Consider the following 16,711-nt stretch of genomic DNA (forward strand, 5'->3'; position numbering starts at 1 on the left):
CTCCACCTTGGCGACAAGAGCCCTGGGAAGTCACAGTGATCTATTGCCTTTTTCCACTGCAGTGTGGGAGGTGAGGAAGGCAGTCTCGGCTGGAAATATTTCTGGTTTTTATTTTCCAGCCTGGAACACATTCTCTGGAACAAACAAATACCAGAACAGCTCTGGTGTATGAGACATCTGCATTTTAGAGTCTGCCTTTGTAGTGTCTGGCAACCATCAGAGATGAACTGCTTTATCTTCCTTGGAAAAGTACAGGGTCACATCGATACTAATTTTTGTAGGCATTTTGTGCTTGGTGCACAGCATGGGAGGATGGCGGCGAGAAACAGGAGCAGTTATAGGCTTAACGGTCCTAAAATCAAAACCATTTCAGTTTCTTAACCGAAATCTTTCTACTCTTTCACTTGTGCCTCGAAACTCTCAAGATCAAAAATCATCACTAGAGAAAAACCTCAGGATGCTGAAATAAGGAGACCGGCATGTCACGGTACTACTAAAAATTAAGAAATAATTCTTATTTGATAGCTTCTTTGTTTCCCATCATCAGCTCTCAAAGTCTGGAGAGGAGAGGAGACTGGCAAATATAGATAAAGATGCTTCCAACAAACAGATTCCTCCCCCACCCCACCCCTTCTCCAATTGCTTGAGGTAGGTTCTTTATTTTCCCTTCATTACCACAAAGGGCATCCCAATCTTTTTCTTTTCAGGTAAAAAAACCCCCACCTTAGAAAGTTATGTGATGAAAAATTGAAGGCAAAGTGACTTTAAGCATGTAAAATTATGTATAGTTTAAGAACAGAATGGGAAATTCAGTCACAGACAGTTTGTTCCATCATGATATTTTCATATTACCCAAATAATGATGCAAGTAACTAAAGCTATAAAGCCAACTTAACACAAATGATGGAGAGAGACAGAGAAATAAGGAAACACACACACACACACACACACACACAGAGAGAGAGAGAGAGAGAGAGAGAGAGAGAGAGAGAGAGAGAGAGAGAGAGAGAGAGAGAGATAAAATTCTGCAAATGTTCATCAGTTAGAAACATACCTGCTTTCAACAGGTTGAAATTTCTGCTCATACCTGTCGTATGCCAGGCCCATGGAGTGGATGGAGAAGATGGGGACCTTTTCATCTGTTCAAACTATAGAGGGGCTACTGGAACCTCCCAGTCGCCACTCCTCTTTTAAGCAGCTGGCACAAGTGGTCCTCTTTCCTCACTGCTTAAAGTCTGGAAAACCTTTTACTTTTACCTTATATGAGCTGAAAGATGATGCTGGATGGCTGTCGGCCACATCTGTCAGGAGCTCTGAGCAGACCATTCGCTAAGGCTCGGTCACGTGGCCCTGCTGCCTTGACCTGCAACAGTTCAAGCGAATGTTGGTTTTACCCCCCGAGGAAGGCGTGCTTGACAATTTTCATATTTCTTCTAAATTTGGAGATTTCAGACAATGCTCAGAATGCCAGAGACCCATGTGGAAGTCATTAAGGCTGGGAAGGAGGGAGGGAGGGAGAGAGAAAGAAGGAGGGGAGAGGAGAGGCCAAGGGAAGGCGGGGAGGGGGGCAAAGGAGTGAGGCCTGGATGCTGTTGCCAGCTACATGCCTGGGAATGTAAATGAACTCACTCAGGGAAAGTTGTTTGTAATAATTTGCTTCCTTTCCAGTTCTCCTGCCCCAACACATGCTTGAAGGGGATAAGTTCTACCCAGTCAGTGACAAACTCAGCAGAAGCAAAAAGAAATATATATATTTGGAAGGCAGTATTTTTGAACTCATAGGATGGAGTCTCTCTAGGCAGGCTGCAACCGACAAGGTTCAAAATCTGAAGAGAGAGAGAGAGAGAGAGAGAGCACTTCCCTGGCCTGGCTTGAATTACCTTGTGATTTTTTTTTAGTTTGAGAAAACTTCATTTGACCAGGCTAAGAAGCATATAAGCAGATGAAAAGCAGCATACAAAATGATTTCTTTCCCCTATCCTAAACTTGTCCTGTTTGTCTGTCTGTCTGTCTGTCGTCTGTCTGTCTGTCTGTCTGTCTCTGTCTCTGTCTCTGTCTCTGTCTCCCTCCCTCCCTCCCTCCCTCCCTCCCTCCCTCCCTCCCTCCCTCTCTCTCTCTCTCTCTCTCTCTCTCTCTCTCTCTCTCTGGCATGATGGGGAAATATACTCACGAAGTCTTGCAAACCAGCTACAAAATTGGAAGCTAGAATTTCTAGTGCAGCTCTCTCTAAATGCTATCCATTTAGGTTTTAAACATTGGATTAAATATTGGGGTAGCACAGGGGTCCCCAACCTCTGTTCAATGGACTGAGACTGGTTCGCAGCCTATTGGGAAATGGTCCACACAAGCAGCAGGCAAACATATGTGAAATCACCCCCACCCCCCCAATGCACTGCCACCACCACTGCCAGTCCATGGAGCCAGAAAGGCTGAGGATTGCTGGTATAGCACATAGTAGAGATTAATTTGGTAAAATCCATGGAACATTTTTAGGAGAAACTCAGTGAAAAGGGAAGGAGCCTTTTTTGTCCAAATGGAACCAAACTGCTTGAACTTACCATCAAAAAGTGATTTAGCTGATTTGGGGGACAATTCAATGAATCTGAAGACCTGATGAGTCGGACCACATACACATTTAATAAAAAAACAGCAGCAACAATTATTATGGTTTATCACACAGGCAAACAGATATTTAGATTGGATTAGTAGCTTTATCCACTTATTGAGTCTTTCCCAAGGACCCAGGATAGAGAGATGTTGTTGTTTGATGATATTATTCTGAAGAGATGACTAATTTTTTTTTGTTTTCCCAAAAAGTGATAAGTCAGAAATAGGACAGAAACTGATAGTAGAACATAATAACCAAAGAGCCCAAAGAAAAGTCAAAGCAGCAAAAACATTTGCTGAACAATCCCATACTAGTGTTTTTATACTGATGCTAGCAGTTTCAAATTGTTCCCGAATGCATATTGCATTGTCATATTAGTAGGTCTGTAAAGTACAAAGATGTAAAGAAAATCTAAACATTCATCAGTAAATGAATGGCAAAAATAAATTTAAATAACATTCATCATTCACAAGCGGTGTTTAGGTTTTCACCAAAATATTTCCCCCCTGCCTTTGGTCAGTGGTATCATTAGTGATAAAATAGCTATCATGGCAGTAATAAGCTAGATAATATTTGTTATGATCATCAGAAAATTACCAACACAATGCTGCCACTATAATAGTGGCATTTTGCAATTTTAAGTAAAAAGCTTTAAGTAAAAAAAATTCAAGAAAAAAGCAAGGAATGAGTTAATTGGGGTGGTTTGAATGATTTCTACACAGGTAACGGATGTTGTGTGTTGAAGCAAAAATGGAAAGTCTCATGTAGCATACTGTAAAAGATTATTTTGTGGGAGAATCTTTTGTGTATGATAGCAGACTTGAAATGCGGGCATAAAGAAAGGAAAGGAAACCAGTAATAGATGGTTATCATTAGATACAAACTGGAAAAAAAAAACCTGGGAACTGCTTCCTAGAATAGTATGCCTTTGTGACAAAGTAAGTATCATGACCCATAAAGCAAATTGTTTGATCCTGTGGACATGCTATTGTCCACCTGCCTGAAATATTAGGAATGACCCTGAGACAGAGAATTTAATCAGGGAGGCATCCAGAAAGGAATGATGTGTAAACTGAGGTAATATCAATTGTTGTGATAGAAAAGAAGCAATATTCTTTCACTTCTAAGGATGGAGCTGAATCCCTTTCTACAGGATAGGACACATCTTGATAGCACACAGGATATAGTAAGGTCTATCAGTGTTTCACCAACAGAAACAGTGATCCCAATATTTTCAAACTTTATTTAAATGTCACAGGGAAAATATGCAGAAAATCCAGCATATGTCAGATATTTTTTTTTAATCGGGACAAGTAAAAAGTAAACAAAGAAAATGAAGTGTCAAAACTCTTGAGATTAATCATTTGGAGCTCAACATCATAATTTGTTTATTTAAGAAATTTATTTGCTGCCCATCTTGTATCCAATGACTCTGGGTGACTATAATAATATATCTTGAAGGTAAATTACAAATCAAACACTATCCCAGTCCCAAGAGGATAACCACACAAATAATAGGCAGTGTTAAGGAAACTATGACTTTATATTCCTTTAGACTAGAGATGGGCATATGTAATGACCATACCTTACTTTTATCTTGAAAATCCTAGGGCTATTTCCATCAAAATTTAGCAGGAGAGTTCTGAATTTCAAAAGCATATTTTTGAGTAGGAGGGGCTGATGGATTTCCTGGAAGAAAGGGTAGCAACTTGATTTCTAGAACCTTCTATCCCCATTTCCACTCTTATTCTCCCTCAAAAACAGACAAACAGAAGCAGGTAAAAGAAATGCAGCATGCCTCTTCCACTAATACTACTACATCACCCGATATCTTTTTCACAGCCCCACAGAAGGTGGGAAGTTTTAATTCCCCCGTTCTGTTTTAGGAAATGGATGCCTTGCTCAAAAAAAAGAGAACAAAACGAAAAGCTTCAAATTCAGAGGTCGTAATCATTTCAGTATTAGTTGCTGGGAAACACTAGCGTGAAAGCATTATTTCATTCTGTTTTACTAGTGAGCTTCACAAAAGCATCAAGTTGGTCTCTATGTAAGCAATAGGTGGTGAGATTGGCCTATTGATCCAGTGCAACCCTTGCTATGTTCTTACCCTTGGAGCTTAGCTACTCAGTGCTAGAGGCAGGAAAATAGCCTACATTGCATTTCCAATATTAAGTCTTTGACCTTCAAGTGTGGTGGTGGAAGGGGTTTGTTATTCACGTTGAGTTAAAATGTAATAATCTCAGGAGCTTTTGTTTTCTTCCTGTAGTCTTATGAATTGCTTGCTTTAGCCTTGAAAGTATAGAATATTTGTGATGGAAAGTGAATCATAAAGGAAAAACGTTCCTGGAAGGCTGACTATGTTTTCGTTTCTGAAGTTTTAAATAACAGATAGGAGCTCTTTTGTTTAAGTCCAACTAAAGTTACAGTATATGCGTATGCAGGGTGAAATTATGTGTACTAAATCAGAATAAATGTGAACTTTTCTTTTATTGTTTTGTTTATTTGTACTTTTTAATGAAAGAGATTTGGTTCCGTTTAAACCTGTGCAAATTTTATTTCAGTCAGTCCCAGTGAATGCAGTGTGGTGGATTGGATAGGCAGACGACATCTTGTTATGCTCTTCGGAGAGCAAAATGTCTTTTGCCCTAGCTCTGAGATAAATGATACCTCTCCCATGTTTGAGGAGAGAAATTTAAAATGTGCACATCTGTGGTTAGGAAACATGAGCCCATGTATGGTAGGGTCTGTCTCAGAGTGATTTAATTACTTGGCATGATGAAAAAACCATGAAAGGCATAAAGCTTACATGAGCAGCTCTCTCTATCAGCAGTTTCTTTTCTTTGGTATTGTTCTTCGGCTAATGAGGACAGCTAGCTAAATCCCAGACAAAGAATCTCAGCTGGCCTTGATGCTTACATCTTTTCTTCTTCAAAGTAAGACACAAAACCTATCACAGCACAGGATTTCTTTTCTGTGTGGACTTGAACTATAAGCAGGAAAAATATTCCTAGATTAAAACTGAACGTAGATTTACTTTTTGATCACTGGAAGATTATGATCTGTCTGATTTGAATTCCTCTGACATTGCTCTCTGTCCAGGGGTGGTGGTGGTGGTGTGTGAATGTGTGTGTGTGTGTGTGTTATCTCTTGATAACCAATGATAATCATGATGACTTTATTACTAAAATAAGTGTGATTGTATGGTATTGTTCTGCTAGATAGGAATGATATTAAGAGAAATTGGTAGCCAAAAAAGAAGCAGCTAGAACAAAATGTCTGATCTCTCAATTAAGCTAATTTTCACAGTGGCTCCCCCACCCTTTCTCCAAGCAAGGAAACCTTAATCACTATATAGGTGAAGATAAGAGGTTTGCATGAATCCCAAGCTGTAACAGAAAGAGAAATTAAGGGACTGATTTCCAAGCCCGATCTCAATATAAATAGCATACATAGCTTGCATGTTCTATACAATATAATTAATCTACTAAATATCCCTATCTCTATTTTGAATTCCTAGTTTTGGGACCAGAACAGACTGAAGCTCCTTTGAAAACATGGGACTAATAAAGGAATGTTGAGAAATCAGTATGGATTACTATGGCCATTATTAATTTTTTTCTTGGAAACACAGGCATTTCAAAATAGTAAATATCCATATTCAAGTCCTGGAAGTTGAATTTGGAAGTTGACTATTCTTCACAACTTCATGCCTTTCATGTGTGTTGAGCATGAACTCCCCATAGTTGCCTAGTAACTATTGGGATTATGGGAATTGAATTTCAACCAATTTGGAGGACGTCAACTGAGGTTCCTTGTCCCTAAAGATAAGGACATGGTGCTCATGTCCATTTCTTGGCCAAGGGAGGCAGCATTGTCTGAAGACATTTTCTGTGGTAATGTGAGCAGCATGTCTATACCCCGAAGGTGCATGGGATGCTGTAAACTTCCTACCAAAGTGATACCTATTAATCTACTCACATTTGTGTGCTTTTGAACTGCTAGGTGGGTAGGAGCTGGGGCAGGAACGAGAGCTCACCCTGTTGCACGGCACTCGGGTCTCGAACCCAGGCTGTTAGCTTTCTAGCTGACAAGCTCGTATGTTTAACTGTTGAGCCATTACACCCCCTGCCCTCTTGTCCCTAAGTCTACCAAAATAAAAATTGTAAGGAAATTAAACTACTGTTCCTTGGTAAGGAATTCTATAGACCATGAGCATCTACCAAGGAGGACCTCCTTCATGTTCCCATTAAATATACTGTATGTCTGTTAGGAGTAAGTGAAACACTTCTTCAAAAGTTCTCAAATGTATTGAAAAAATGTTTTTTCAAATAGTTGAAATAATAGTATTTTGAATTGTCCCCAAGGGAGATTAGTCCAACTCTCCTATTGTTGGCCGTATTCATAGTATATAGGCAAAACTGTTTACTTTATTTGGCAACTAACATGGGAATGCTCATAGTCCCCAATCAATTACCACTGAGTTCAAGACCAGTGAAAGTCCACAGCTCATATTTTTTACATTAAAAAGATAAATATATTTGCATCCAGAGAAATTGACTACATACTGGGGACAGATTAGAGCAGCGGCTCTCAACCTGTGGGTCGGGACCCCTTTGGGGGTCAAACAACCCTTTCTCAGGGGCTGCCTCAGACCATCAGAAAACACATATTTTTGAAAAAATACGGAAAGCAGAAAATAATTTTATGGTTGGGGGTCACCACAACATGAGGAACTGTATTAAAAGGTCGCGGCAGTAGGAAGGTTGAGACCCACTGGATTAGAGGTTTAGAACCCATTGGATAGCCATTTGCCTGGGGTAGGTTGAAGATCCATGTCTGGCAAGGATTTGGCTTAAAAAAATCTCCAAATCTCTTTCTACCTCTATGGTTCTAGTGGGCTTCTGAAGATCTGTCAGCAGAATCTATCAAGTTTGCTGTCCTATCCTATAGGTTCTGAACTGAGGCTGATCCAGATTAACAGAGTTGGAAGCAACCTTATAGGTCATCTTGTTCAACTCCGCGTCCAAGCAGACCCTGCACCAGAAATGTCGAACCTTTTTTTGACTCGTGTGCCATAAGGGGGGGGAGCAGGGGGCGGGGTCGTGCGCGGGCGTGCTGTACCCATAATGCAATGTGCGAACCCCCAGTGTGCATGCACACATGAGAGGTGCTCCCCCCCATTTTTGCATGCTTTTTTCGCCCTCCCCAGGCTCCAGAGGCTTTATAGGAGCCTGGGGAGGGTGAAAACAGCCTCCCCCGTCCCCCCGGAGGCCCTCCGGAGGCTTCAGGGATTTCAGGAGGCTTCCCTGAAGACTCCGGAGAACTAAAAATGACCCTACGAGCAAACCAGAAGTCACTTTCGGTTTGCTCATAGGGTCGGTTTAAGCCCTCCGGAGGCTTCAGGGAAGCCTTCTGAAGGTCCCTGAAGCCTCCGGAGGGCTTAAATCAACACTACGAGGAAATTGGAACTTCCAGTTTGCCCACAGGCTGATTTTTTGCGCTCCAGAGGCTTCAGGGAAAGGTCAGGCTACACATTGAGCAAGAGGAGAGGTCTTACAGGAGAAAACTTAAGTGACTAAGGTCTGCATTAGCCTTATTCTCATGCAGCTTTTGCTTTTAGTAGAGAACCAGTATGCCTAATCATTAAAGACAGATATATGGCACATTTCTTTTACAACTTTCAATCCCTGCAAATTTAAGAAGCCAGCTGTAAGAATTTAAACTGAACAGGCAGCACTGGAAGCTGTCACTCATGCTAACAACTGACGATCAACAGGCTCATCTATGAATGCCTGGGTGCCTGAATTTCAAAAGGCAAACTGATTATAGATTATTATCATTTAGCTAGGAAAATTAGAACAGATATGAAAAAGAGAAAGGGAGGTAGTTATGTTTGGCAAAAGCATCCAGACCAGACCCATTGCAATGGAGCCTTGTCCTACTACATCTTGGACAGAAAACAGTATTTTAACAAACAGTCTTCAACAGTCTTTTTTGGAATTCCCCTTCAGCCTGTATGTTTCATTTTGTTTTTACACAGTTGCAATAAGACAAGGGCTATAAAGATAGTAATCTCCTAAACATTACCTTATTAAGTATTCTTAGAAACTAGAAGGCATGGCCCTATCAGGTCATGGAACAAGATTTTAGCTTTCAGTGAGCTAATAGGGGGAACATTACATTTTTCATTTCATTTTAGAAATCAAGTTACTAATTATAGAAGATATTTAATAGCAGCATTTATTTGTATTTCTGCTAGCATTAGCCCATCATAAAAATGGTCTGGATGAGTGATTTGAGTAAGTCGGGGAGGAGGGCTAAAAGAGATAAGTACAAAAGTCTCCTGAAAAGTAAACATAGAGTTGCACTGCACTAAGAGAGATCATGACTACAATTTCCTACCCATATATAAAGACAGGATATTCCTGTGACTATCACCTTCTTTGTACTAAGGACTTTTATTATATAGGAACTATGTGGACATAAATGCTACTGTCTAGTTTCCAACCTAGTGATCTCCAGATGTGTTCACCTGTATCACCCAGCAGCACAAGAGAGATTGGTTTCAGCTAAAGCTGGTGTCCTTCAGATGCCTTATATTAACACTCTCATTCTAATGTATGTTGCACCATACTTGACTAGCACCTGGGTTGATTTCCCTGTTCCTTTTGTTGCACTGCTTTGATCTATGCAGCTAGTAACATTTTGCATCTTTAGGTCACATCTCTGAGCCAATCTCAACAAAACAAGTGATTGGAGGCCAGAGACATCTTGCTTGACTCAGTGGAAGTAAAATCAGCTCGGAAGACAATGCAAAAGAGAAATGTGATTTGAAGCTAACTATTTTCTGAAGGATAGGTCTACGTTTTGTCTTCTTTTCGGAACAATAAAAAAACTGGTGGAAATATTTGTCCATCTGTTGTATAGGATCATTGCGTGTCTCATCAAATGAAGTGAAGACATTCTGCTAAACATTTTTCTGACTTTCCAACATTCCCCAACCCACCGTGGAAGCAATTTTATTCCTTGTTTGCTCTTCCAGGTAGAATATAACATCCTCCATTTTCTCCCAACACAGGTCTTGGCTTATGAATGATCCAGGATGCCTGATCCCAAAATCTTGATGGCAATGCACTCCGGTATCTTCTGTGGGCCATGTGAAATTGTTGGAAGCATGTCCTTCCCCTCCAGTCAACTGATGTTTCCCATCACAACCATTTGGACTTGGACTGCAAGGAGACCCAGACATCTGACTTAAGTATGCCTGACTTGTGCTTCACAAAGCATGGTTCAGAGTTTTGGTGGGCTACTGTACTTATGCACATCCTTTGGATTTACTACACATTTGTTTAGTAGTTTACTAAAAAGGCTTTTTGTGGGAGAAAAACAGCTGCCAAATAATTTAAATAGAGAAAAACATCTGTTGCTGGTTCTTTCCAAAATTAGTGCATTATAGGTTTTCTGTGCTTCTGGAATGGCATCATTTTGTACACTCATTGAGAATTTTCCAGTGCAATGGAAAGACTTGGAAATATCCACAATGGAGGAAGATGACAAAATTAGCAGAAATGGTAAAATTAACTCATTTGATTAGAGAAATATCAACAACCACATTTATCAGTGACTGGATACAGCTTAAGGACTTTTGCTGAAGAAAAAAAAAGAGAGAAAAATGAACTTGTGATTTATGGTTTCGAAGATTAGAAAGGGCAGCTTATAGAAAGAAGGAAATTATGATGTAACTTTGAAGAAAGAAGGCAGACTATATTTATAACCATTGCTAAAAAGATTGAAAGCCTTTTCTTTTCTCTTTCTTTTTTCTTTCCTTTCTTACTTATTAACTATTCCTCCTTATTTTCTTTGTTTCTTTTTAATATTTTTGTTCTTTTTAATCTGTATTTGATAAAAAATATATTTTAAAAAGATTTTTTTTCCAGGTACACCCAGCTGTGATTCTGTTCTATTAGCACTGAGGCAGCCTGGCAGACCTATCTGGTGCATTTGGAAGAGGGTGAAATTGACAGCAGTCCTTCCAATTTCCCCTTCTAGCCCTACATGCACAGCGGCCCTTCTGACAAGTCATCGAGCTGGAGGATGGGTCAGGGTGAAGACAATGCAGTTCTTTCATTGCACCTCCCAGATTTTTTCATGCTTCATTCCCTGCCTATTTTCTGCTTGTCTGCCCAACAAGCTATCATTTAGCCTTTTTAGAGATATAAATCTATTAGTCTACCAAAAGATGTGCATCTTCAGAATTAATCTGACTCTCAGGTTACCAGTGTATCAGTGGTGGGTTTCAAATTTTTTTAGAACCTATTCTGTAGGTGTGGCCTGTTTTGTGGGAGTGGCTTAGGGATCATGTGACCAGGTGGGAGTGGCTTGACAGTCATGTGACCAGGTGGGAGTAGCCAAGTCGATGTCACTGAATTCTTTGCCCTAATGAATGATCTACAAAAAGAAGATATAAAAAAAGGAAATGTATTATTTTGTGTACTTACTACTTAAACAAGATTAAAATAAGTACATAAAACAATAAAAGAGCTACTTACAGAAGGAAGATGACTGTCCAGCCTTCAATATCATTGACCGCCTTGCTCCAATGAATGGCCTGCACAAAGAAGAGACACAGAAATGAACTCTTCAATTGCATGCACTGCATTAGGATGAAACCAGCACACAAAATAATAGAAAAGGAAGATGGTTTGTCCTTTTGTTTGTCTTCAACATCACCGACTGACCACCTTGCTCCAATGAATGGCCTGCACAAGGAGACACAGAAATGAACTCTTCAATTTGCATGAACTACATTAAGGATGAAACCAGCACACAAAACAATAAAACAGCTAATTACAGAGGAAAGATGACTGCCTTGCTGGTCTTCTACACCACCACCTCACTACCTTGCTCCAATAACCAGCACAAAGAGACACAGAAAGGAAGACTTTAATTGCATGCACTTACGCCTTACATAAGAATAACACAATGAAAGAGATACACTCAAATACTTACTTGTGTTATAGATTTTGTGATTGAAGATGTTTCCAGATTGTTCTTAGGCTTCCAGCTCCTCAGTTACACTTTTCTTGGTCTTTACTCGTGGATAATCAGTCGTGTGATGCTCTGAGCCACTTTTTCACTGCAGGAATTGGGTCTCATCTCTCAACAGGCATGCCAACAACGCTTATCGTCATCAGATTACTAATGTTTGGAACAATTAGGCAGGTTCTTTGCTCTGAACATATGAGGTTCATTTTTGAGAACCCCCTTTCTGCCTCTGCTGAACTAACAGCAATTGTCCTGACAATATCTCTAGTTTTTTGATACTGTCAGGAATTTTGTAGATCTTTGGATGTTTGATCACATTTTCCAAAAAATCTCTGTAGTCGTTCAAATCAATTTCATAATTAAAAATTTCACAAAATTCAATCAATGCTGCCTCTGCTTGTGCCCATGGAACGACTACATCTTCAATGTTCCAGTAATCCGGCTCCAAATATGTGATAAAGTGTAATTTGTTTGCATCTGGCAATTGGCTACCTGTTTTTAGATGTTCGCAATCCATCAGCCTTTTATTCAAATTGGTGATGATGCTTGCCAAAAGGTTTTCATGAAGAAGGGCAACAAATCATTGATTTGGAATTAATTTTATGTTTTTGAAGGCTTCTGAAGCTAGCATTGCATTAACCTTTTTTTCATATGGGCCCTTTCCCCCTCTAAGCATTTCAAATGCTTTAATTGATCATAATACTAATTTTTTTGCCTTGATGATATCTGTGTTTCTCCCCCGCAGGGCATTTGACAGAAGAGAAATCTCATTTAGAATATCGATCATGGGGGTCAAATTGTTCAAAAAAAATTGTTTAAAATTTAAAAACGGGAAGCCATGCCTGGGAATCTTTCATTGCCCAGAAAAAAATGATGTAGCGCTGGATAAGCACGCCACACAGCTATGGTTGACCTTAAACTACAGGCAGCCCATCTTGGTCCCAAAACTCTGCCAATCTTCAAAATTTCAGTGCCCAGTTGCTCAGAGATTTGAAAAAGGTCATTCTGGCTCTTGCATGACTTCTGGAAAGTGGTGTGTACCTTATCAAGGAATACCTTGAAGTGGTTCACTTGTTTTATTTCTTTTATTGCATCATCCAGCACAAGTTGGAGATGGTGGTTCAAGTAGTGCCAGATTACAATGTTTGGGAAGTCTTGAGCCATTCTGGTACTGACTCCAGATTTTCGCCCAAGCATAACATTAGCACCATTGGAGCAGAAAGCTATTAAATTCTTATGCAGATATTCAGTGATAAACCTAACTTTACGTAAGTTTCCCATTGCTGCAGAACATATTTTCTCCTCATCTTGTTTCTCTAATTCCAACAACTCAACAAAAATGGTTGCTGAGCATTCTGAATCCTCGACTTTAACAAAAACTGTCAGAACTGCTTTCATTGATAGCGTTGAGGCTTCATCGATTATTAAACATACCTTAACATTCTTTGCAATAATGCTGGAAAACATTGGTTTTAATTTGCAGGAAAGGCAAGTGAGGCGAGGATCCAATCTACTAGCGAGCAACGACACAAGAGCCAAACAGGAAAAAAGGTAAGTGTGTTGTCCGTACCACAGTTTAAATAGGGCTCTCAGAGGTGGGGCGATCGGTGAGCCAGCAAGCAGCAGGCGAGGCAAGCATGGTGCGGATGGGCGGGGTGAGCAAGCGAGCGACCGGAGACCGGATGGGCGGGGCGAGCGAGCAAGCAAGTGGCAACTGGACAGGTGGGGTGAGCAAGCGGGGGGGGGCAGGCTAAGAGAGAGAGAGCATTCCGGTACAAGGCCTCCAAGAGAACAAGTACGGGAAGGCACGCTAAATTTCACCAACCGGTACGCCTGTACCAGTGCATACTGGCTGAAACCAACCCCTACAGTGTATGGACCTCCGTATTGGAGATTTGTCTCTTGGGCAATTTGTAAGAAAAATGTCATCTAACCATTATCACGAATTGGGTCAGTATAGGAAAGATGAAAACTGAAATATGTTTCAATACACTATAATTGTTGGATTTGATAATCCATTGATAAACATTGGGGTTATTTATCCTTACTGTGCCCATATCCAACATTGTAACACAAGTGGAGAGTGAATGGGCTGTTTGAGAGAGCTTAGCTATTGAACAACAGCAGTGTGTGCTATCAAGATTGCACGATCAAATGCAGACCATGTCTGTGGTTGAATTTTTCCATTATCAGTTTCCCATGTTGTGAATAGTTCCAACTGAGAAGTAGTAAAATTTGGGAAGCAGAGACAAAATTTGTCTATTTACATGTCTTTCTGTGTAGCAATTTTCCTTAACCCACTCTAGAACAGCAGCCTCCATACTTTTGGGCACCAGGGACCAGTTCCATAGAGAGAGGCTTTTCCGCAGATCATAGGGGATGTGGTTTTGTGTAATGTATGCATCCTATGTATGGAGCTTTGCTTGTTTGCTTGGCCTGGTTTTTGGCATGCTGTGGACCAGTGGTAGTCCATGGATCATGTGTTGGGGACCCCTGCTCTGGAATGCAAAGCAGATTGTAAATTTGAATGAGGTTAGAGTAGTCCTGGTGAAATTCTGATTCGAAATATAATGGACATTCTTTAAATAGAAGAGAAATAGTGTTGCAAAATAGTGATCTTTAGGGATACCTTATAAAATGATCACACAGAATGCTACCTTTTCCTTGATATATTTTTGTTTTATATGTAGTGATAAAAATGGAAGAAATAATTAAGAGCGTGAGAAAGTTGCAAATGAAAATCAATGACTTCTGGATTAGGTTTTTTTTTTGCATGCCTATCAAATGAGGGAGGGTAATTTGCAATGAAGATATTGTGTGGAATCACTCTTTTTTCTAGTTCACAGTTGTCTAGGCGGGGTATTAAGGCTTTTTCTCCCCTTTTCCAGACATTAATGTTTTTAGAAATCAATTATTAATGTTCTCATGCTGACCTATAATCCCAACCATTGGCTAGAATGGCTTGGTTGTTACTGAAGCCACCAGAATCAATAGGATGAAGTTAGAAAAGTTGGTTTGAGAGTTTCATTTAAGAGGGTCTAGTAGGACAATTGCCAAACATTCAAAATAACTGGTGAGTAATCTGGACATCAAGTGCTTCTGCCTCCATTAGCAGCAATCCATTCAGCAAGAGACAGTGTGGTTTGTTTGGGCAGAAGAAGTGAACTTCACATCCATCTCCAAATCCCTGTGTAACAACTTAATGGTTTGAAGGGAGTGCCAGGTACAGGCATAGAAGTAAATGTTAGGATTTTGTGAGCCATAAAATCTTTTTGCAGTCAGTGTCTTGGCTAGGCTTGCTCAGAATGGGGCCAAGCTTTACTGGGCAGAGAGAGGACCAATTAGGGAAAGATTTGAAAGATGTTTAGACTGGTTTCAAAGCCTCTGTGTTGGTAAGGGAACCAAAAAAATCCATATAGGCTACAACAAGCATGTATAATCCATGAGTTGTTGAATGAAGCCTACTGACTGTATATAATGGCCAACTAGTAGCTTGATGTGTTCCTTTTGTTCTTGCTTATTTCTGGATCTAAAACAAAAAAAAATGTGACAAATAGATGGCTATGATGAGATTCATTGAACACAGTCTATATCAGTGTGGCCTAGAAAGCAGCAAAACAAAGGTGGTAAAAATGTTAAGAACTCTGCGTGTAAAGAAAAGCAAGTTATGATGTGACCAACATAGTATCAAAAGAAAAACGGTAACTTTTGAGAGGAATATCATTAAATGTATTTATTTATTTTATTATTCTTAGGAGTTGATTGGACGTGAATCGTGATCAGATTTCAAAATGGAGTGTCTACAAATTTCCCCATGCAATCTTTCTTCAATATTCCTTCTCCCAAATTTGCCCTCCAACGTGCTATTTGTCCCCCTGGAGAAAACTGTAAGAATTTGCCCTGTGCTGCGGCAAATTCTGGAAATTACAGTCCTTCCAAAATATACCAGCTTAAGAAAAGGTTGCCCTTGAGACTTTGCATTGGGACAAACACCTTATCTGTCAGCAGTATGTGATTCTGAGTTCACCAGAAAATAGCAACCTCTTCCAGAAAATAATGCCAGTATCCACAGATAGCTGAAGTAATAATTCTGTCTTCACTTCTTTGCTGAACACTCTCATATAATAAATGACGGGCCACTAAGGTTCACTTCATGTGCAACTATTTTCTGTCATCAAGATTTTTGTGTGTGTTGGAAAAATCCTGATATCAGTATAAAAGCAGTGATGTAAGTGATATGTGTTCAGATACATATAATATTGAAAATCTAATATAGTTATTTACATTCCAGTGTAATCTATATTCCATGGCCTAAGTCAGAGGTGTCAAACTCAAGGCCCAGGGACTGGCTCCAGCTCGTGGGGTGCTTAGATCTGGCCCATGGGGCCTCCCTGGAAACAGTGAAGGACTGGCCCGTGGTGCCTCTGCCAGTGAAAATGGAGTGCTCGGGCCACGACAGGCACCCCCGACATGAGGGATGTTGAGCTGGCAACACCCACCCTGGCCACCCCCCATGCACCCCCCACGTACTCCCAAGGTCAAACACAACCCTGATGTGGCCCTCAATGAAATTGAGTTTGACACCCCTGGCCTAAGTGATGCATTGACTTTTTCCTTAATGTCATTTGCTACTCCAAGTCAATTAAAACATTTGCTACTCCAAGTCAATTATAACATTTGCTATTCCAAGTCCACATGCACACTTAATCTCTGTTCTATTTCTCCCAGAGTAAAGCGATTTTTAAAACTGTAATTGTTTAACTTCGTATATATGTGGGACAGATATTTGTTTGGTATAGAAACATGTATATACTTGTGTCTTCCCATATTTTTTGTTACTGTTTTTTTTTATTCTTACAATAAAATAGAGTGGAAATCAATGCATTATTTGTTGAGGAATGCTTTGTGAGAAAACCTGGGCCAGCTTTGTATATGAACCTGTGAACTATCTGGCAATTTGCCCCATTTCTACCCTCTTCAGTTATGTCCCAATTAGCAATCTTTTGCAAAAATAACAAAGCTGAGATGGCATTCCCAAACTGAGCTGATTGTTTTGCA

The 16,711-nt window shown here is 40.0% G+C and overlaps 1 long non-coding RNA gene across 2 annotated transcripts in view; it reads left to right on the forward strand.

The window, feature by feature from the left end:
* The window catches only part of LOC309383236, a 43,810-nt gene extending 32,696 nt beyond the window's left edge, over positions 1-11,114 (forward strand). Inside the window, exons 1-3 of one of the 2 annotated variants that reach the window (XR_014173801.1) lie at positions 5,427-5,541; positions 9,687-10,946; positions 10,977-11,114. This is a non-coding gene — a long non-coding RNA (uncharacterized lncRNA). Of the gene's footprint in view, positions 1-5,426; positions 5,542-9,686; positions 10,947-10,976 lie in introns of those variants that run through there. The other variant, XR_014173800.1, reaches the window with a different exon arrangement.
* Positions 11,115-16,711: the final 5,597 nt, after the last annotated feature.

Source organism: Natrix helvetica (assembly GCF_964273705.1).
Source record: "Natrix helvetica genome assembly, chromosome: 1".
Taxonomy (NCBI): Eukaryota; Metazoa; Chordata; class Lepidosauria; order Squamata; family Natricidae; genus Natrix; species Natrix helvetica.